Consider the following 6,043-nt stretch of genomic DNA (forward strand, 5'->3'; position numbering starts at 1 on the left):
AACCTCGAACGTTTCCCAGCCAGCAGAGAGGTCAAATTAAGCAGTAATGCAAACTCAGTCAGAGACAAAGATTTTCACTTGCAACTTGCTTTAACATGTTCAATATTGCATGAAATGTTGTCTGAAACAAAAAGAATGAGGCCTTTTAGTGGCTGAAGCTGATTTTGTCACTTGCTGTATAAGACCTCAGAATAAGCTTTTCCCAGCCAGCAGAGAGGTCAAATTAAGCAGTAATGCAAACTCTGTCAGAGACACAGATTTTCACTTGAAACTTGCTTTAGAATGTTTAACACTGCATGAAATGTTGTCTGAAATAAAAAGAATAATGTTTTTAGTGGCTGAAGCTGTTTTTATCACTTTGTGAATTAGACCTCAGAATAAGCTTTTCCCAGCCAGCAGAGAGATCAAATTAAACAGTAATGCAAACTCAGTCAGAGACAAAGATTTTTATTTGAAACTTGCTTTAACATGTTCAACACTGCATGAAATGTTGTCTAAAACAAAAAGAATGATGCTGTTTAGTGGCTGAAGCTGTTTTTATCATTCGGTGAATTAGAGCTCCGATTAAGCTTTTCCCAGAAAGCAGAGAGCTCAAATTAAGCAGTAATGCAAACTCAGTCAGAGACACAGATTTTCACTTGCAACTTGCTTTAACATGTTTAACATTGCATGAAATGTTGTCTGAAACAAAAAAATGAAGCCTTTTAGTGGCTGAAGCTGTTTTTATCACTAGCTGTATATGAAACCTCAGAATATGCTTTTCCCAGCCAGCAGAGAGGTCAAAGTAAGCAGTAATGAAAACTCAGTCAGAGACACAGATTTTCACTTGCAACTTGCTTTAACATGTTCAATATTGCATGAAATGTTGTCTGAAACAAAAAGAATGAGGCCTTTTAGTGGCTGAAGCTGATTTTATCACTTGCTGTATGAGACCTCAGAATAAGCTTTTTCCAGCCAGAAGAGGGCCCATATTAAGCAGTAATGCAAACTCAGTCAGAGACACAGATTTTCACTTGCAACTTGTTTTAACATGTTTAACATTGCATGAAATGTTGTCTAAAACAAAAAGAATGAAGCCTTTTAGTGGCTGAAGCTGTTTTTATCACTAGCTGTGTGAGACCTCAGTATATGCTTTTCCCAGCCAGCAGAGAGCTCAAATTAAGCAGTAATGCAAACTCTGTCAGAGACACAGAATTTCACTTGCAACTTGCTTTAACATGTTCAATATTGCATGAAATGTTGTCCGAAACAAAAAGAATGAGGCCTTTTAGTGGCTGAAGCTGATTTTATCACTTGCCGTATGAGACCTCAGAATAAGCTTTTCCCAGCCAGCAGAGAGGTCAAATTAAGAAGTAATGCAAACTCTGTCAGAGACACAGATTTTCACTTGCAACTTGCTTTAACATGTTTAACATTGCATGAAATGTTGTCTAAAACTAAAAGAATGAAGCCTTTTAGTGGCTGAAGCTGTTTTTATCACTAGCTGTATATGAGACCTCAGAATATGCTTTTCCCAGCCAGCAGAGAGGTCAAATTAAGCAGTAATGCAAACTCTGTCAGAGACACAGATTTTCACTTGCAACTTGCTTTAACATGTTCAACACTGAATGAAATGTTGTCTAAAACAAAAAGAATGATGCTGTTTAGTGGCTGAAGCTGTTTTTATCATTTGGTGAATTAGAGCTCAGATTAAGCTTTTCCCAGCCAGCAGAGAGCTGAAATTAAGCAGTAATTCAAACTCAGTCTGAGACACAGATTTTCACTTGCAACATGCTTTAACATGTTCAATATTGCATGAAATGTTGTCTGAAAAAAAAAAGAATGAGGCCTTTTAGTGGCTAAAGCTGATTTTATCACTTGCTGTATGAGACCTCAGAATAAGCTTTTCCCAGCCAGCAGAGAGGTCAAATTAAGCAGTAATGCAAACTCAGTCAGAGACACAGATTTTCACTTGCAACTTGCTTTAACATGTTTAACATTGCATGAAATGTTGTCTAAAACAAAAAGAATGAAGCCTTTTATTGGCGAAAGAGGTTTCTATCACTAGCTGTATGAGACCTCAGAATAAGCTTTTCCCAGCCAGCAGAGAGCTAAAATTAATCAGTAATGCAAACTCAGTCAGAGACACAGATTTTCACTTGCAACTTGTTTAACATGTTCAATATTGCATGAAATGTTGTCTGAAACAAGAAGAATGACGCATTTTAAGGGCTGAAGCTGCTTTTATCACTAGCTGTATGAGACCTCAGAATAAGCTTTTCCCAGCCAGCAGAGAGGTCAAATTAAGCAGTAATGCAAACTCAGTCAGAGACACAGATTTTCACTTGCAACTTGCTTTAACATGTTCAACACTGCATGAAATGTTGTCTAAAACAAAAAGAATGATGCTGTTTAGTGGCTGAAGCTGTTTTTATCATTTGGTGAATTAGAGCTCAGATTAAGCTTTTCCCAGCCAGCAGAGAGCTCAAATTAAGCAGTAATGCAAACTCAGTCAGAGACACAGATTTTCACTTGCAACTTGCTTTAACATGTTTAAAATTGCATGAAATGTTGTCTAAAACAAAAAGAATGAAGCCTTTTACTGGCTGAAGCTGTTTTTATCACTAGCTGTATGAGTCCTCAGAATATGCTTTTCCCAGCCAGCAGAGATGTTAAATTAAGCAGTAATGCAAACTCAGCCAGAGACACAGATTTTCACTTGCAACTTGCTTTAACGTGTTCAATATTGCATGAAATGTTGTCTGAAACAAAAAGAATGAGGCCTTTTAGTGGCTAAAGCTGATTTTATCACTTGCTGTATGAGACCTCAGAATATGCTTTTCCCAGCCAGCAGATAGCTGAAATTAAGCAGTAATTCAAACTCAGTCTGAGACACAGGTTTTCACTTGCAACATGCTTTACCATGTTCAATATTGCATGAAATGTTGTCTGAAAAAAAAAAGAATGAGGCCTTTTAGTGGCTAAAGCTGATTTTATCACTTGCTGTATGAGACCTCAGAATAAGCTTTTCCCAGCCAGCAGAGAGGTCAAATTAAGCAGTAATGCAAACTCAGTCAGAGACACAGATTTTCACTTGCAACTTGCTTTAACATGTTTAACATTGCATGAAATGTTGTCTAAAACAAAAAGAATGAAGCCTTTTATTGGCTGAAGCGGTTTTTATCACTAGCTGTATGAGACCTCAGAATAAGCTTTTCCCAGCCAGCAGAGAGCTAAAATTAATCAGTAATGCAAACTCAGTCAGAGACACAGATTTTCACTTGCAACTTGTTTAACATGTTTAATATTGCATGAAATGTTGTCTGAAACAAGAAGAATGAGGCATTTTAAGGGCTGAAGCTGTTTTTATCACTAGCTGTATGAGACCTCAGAATAAGCTTTTCCCAGCCAGCAGAGAGGTCAAATTAAGCAGTAATGCAAACTCAGTCAGAGACACAGATTTTCACTTGCAACTTGCTTTAACATGTTCAACACTGCATGAAATGTTGTCTAAAACAAAAAGAATGATGCTGTTTAGTGGCTGAAGCTGTTTTTATCATTTGGTGAATTAGAGCTCAGATTAAGCTTTTCCCAGCCAGCAGAGAGCTCAAATTAAGCAGTAATGCAAACTCAGTCAGAGACACAGATTTTCACTTGAAACTTGCTTTAACATGTTTAAAATTGCATGAAATGTTGTCTAAAACAAAAAGAATGAAGCCTTTTACTGGCTGAAGCTGTTTTTATCACTAGCTGTATGAGTCCTCAGAATATGCTTTTCCCAGCCAGCAGAGATGTTAAATTAAGCAGTAATGCAAACTCAGTCAGAGACACAGATTTTCACTTGCAACTTTCTTTAACGTGTTCAATATTGCATGAAATGTTGTCTGAAACAAAAAGAATGAGGCCTTTTAGTGGCTAAAGCTGATTTTATCACTTGCTGTATGAGACCTCAGAATATGCTTTTCCCAGCCAGCAGAGAGGTCAAATTAAGCAGTAATGCAAACTCAGTCAGAGACACAGATTTTCACTTGAAACTTGCTTTAACATGTTTAACATTGCAAGAAATGTTGTCTAAAACAAAAAGAATGAAGCCTTTTAGTGGCTGAAGCTGTTTTTATTACTAGCTGTATGAAACCTCAGAATAAGCTTTTCCCAGCAAGAAGAGAGGTCAAATTAAGCAGTAATGCAAACTCAGTCAGAGACACAGATTTTCACTTGCAACTTGCTTTAACATGTTCAATATTGCATGAAATGTTGTCTAAAACAAAAAGAATGAAGCCTTTTAGTGGCTGAAGCTGTTTTTATTACTAGCTGTAACTAGCTCAGAATATGCTTTTCCCAGCCAGCAGAGAGGTCAAATTAAGCAGTAATGCAAATTCAGTCAGAGACACAGATTTTCACTTGCAACTAGCTTTAACATGCTCAACACTGCATGAAATGTTGTCTAAAACAAAAAGAATGATGCTGTTTAGGTGCTAAAGTTGTTTTTATCACTTGGTGAATTAGAGCACAGAATAAGCTTTTCCCAGCCAGCAGAGAGGTCAAATTAAGCAGTAATGCAAACTCAGTCAGAGACACAGATTTTCACTTGCAACTTGCTTTAACATGTTCAACATTGCATGAAATGTTGTCTGAAACAAAAAGAATGAGGCCTTTTAGTGGCTGAAGCTGATTGTACCACTTGCTGTATGTGACCTCAGAATAAGCTTTTCCCAGCCAGCAGAGAGGTCAAATTAAGCAGTAATGCAAACTCAGTCAAAAACAAATTTTCACTTGCAACTTGCTTTAACATGTTCAACACTGCATGAAATGTTGTCTAAAACAAAAACAATGATGCTGTTTAGTGGCTGAAGCTCTTTTTATCACTTGGTGAATTAGAGCTCAGAATAAGCTTTTCCCAGCCAGAAGAGGGCCCAAATTAAGCAGTAATGTAAACTCAGTCAGAGACACAGATTTTCACTTGCAACTTGCTTTAACATGTTCAATATTGCATGAAATGTTGTCTGTAACAAAAAGAATGAGGCCTTTTAGTGGCTGAAGCTGATTGTATCACTTGCTGTATGTGACCTCAGAATAAGCTTTTCCCAGCCAGCAGAGAGGTCAAATTAAGCAGTAATGCAAACTCTGTCAAAGACACAGATTTTCACTTGCAACTTGCTTTAACATGTTCAACACTGCATGAAATGTTGTCTAAAACAAAAACAATGATGCTGTTTAGTGGCTGAAGCTCTTTTTATCACTTGGTGAATTAGAGCTCAGAATAAGCTTTTCCCAGCCAGAAGAGGGCCCAAATTAAGCAGTAATGCAAACTCAGTCAGAGACACAGATTTTCACTTGAAACTTGCTTTAACATTTTCAACACTGCATGAAATGTTGTCTAAAACAAAAAGAATGATGCTGTTTAGTGACTGAAGCTGTTTTTATCATTCGGTGAAATAGAGCTCAGATTAAGCTTTTCCCAGCCAGCAGAGAGCTTAAATTAAGCAGTAATGCAAACTCAGTCAGAGACACAGATTTTCACTTGCAACTTGCTTTAACATGTTTAACATTGCATGAAATGTTGTCTGAAACAAAAAGAATGAGGCCTTTTAGTGGCTGAAGCTGATTTTATCACTTGCTGTATGAGACCTCAGAATAAGCGTTTCCCAGCCAGCAGAGAGGTCAAATTAAGCAGTAATGCAAACTCAGTCAGAGACAAAGATTTTCACTTGCAACTTGCTTTAACATGTTCAACACTGCATGAAATGTTGTCTGAAACAAAAAGAATGATGCTGTTTAGTGGCTACAGCTGTTTTTATCACTTGGTGAATTAGAGCTCACAATAAGCTTTTCCAAGCCAGCAGAGAGCTCAAATTAAGCAGTAAAGCAAACTCAGTCAGAGACACAGATTTTCACTTGAAACTTGCTTTAACATTTTCAACACAGCATGAAATGTTGTCTAAAACAAAAAGAATGATGCTGTTTAGTGACTGAAGCTGTTTTTATCATTCGGTGAAATAGAGCTCAGATTAAGCTTTTCCCAGCCAGCAGAGAGCTTAAATTAAGCAGTAATGCAAACTCAGTC

This window comes from Danio rerio, chromosome 20, assembly GCF_052040795.2.
Source record: "Danio rerio strain M-AB ecotype USA chromosome 20, GRCz13ab, whole genome shotgun sequence".
Classification (NCBI taxonomy): domain Eukaryota; kingdom Metazoa; phylum Chordata; class Actinopteri; order Cypriniformes; family Danionidae; genus Danio; species Danio rerio.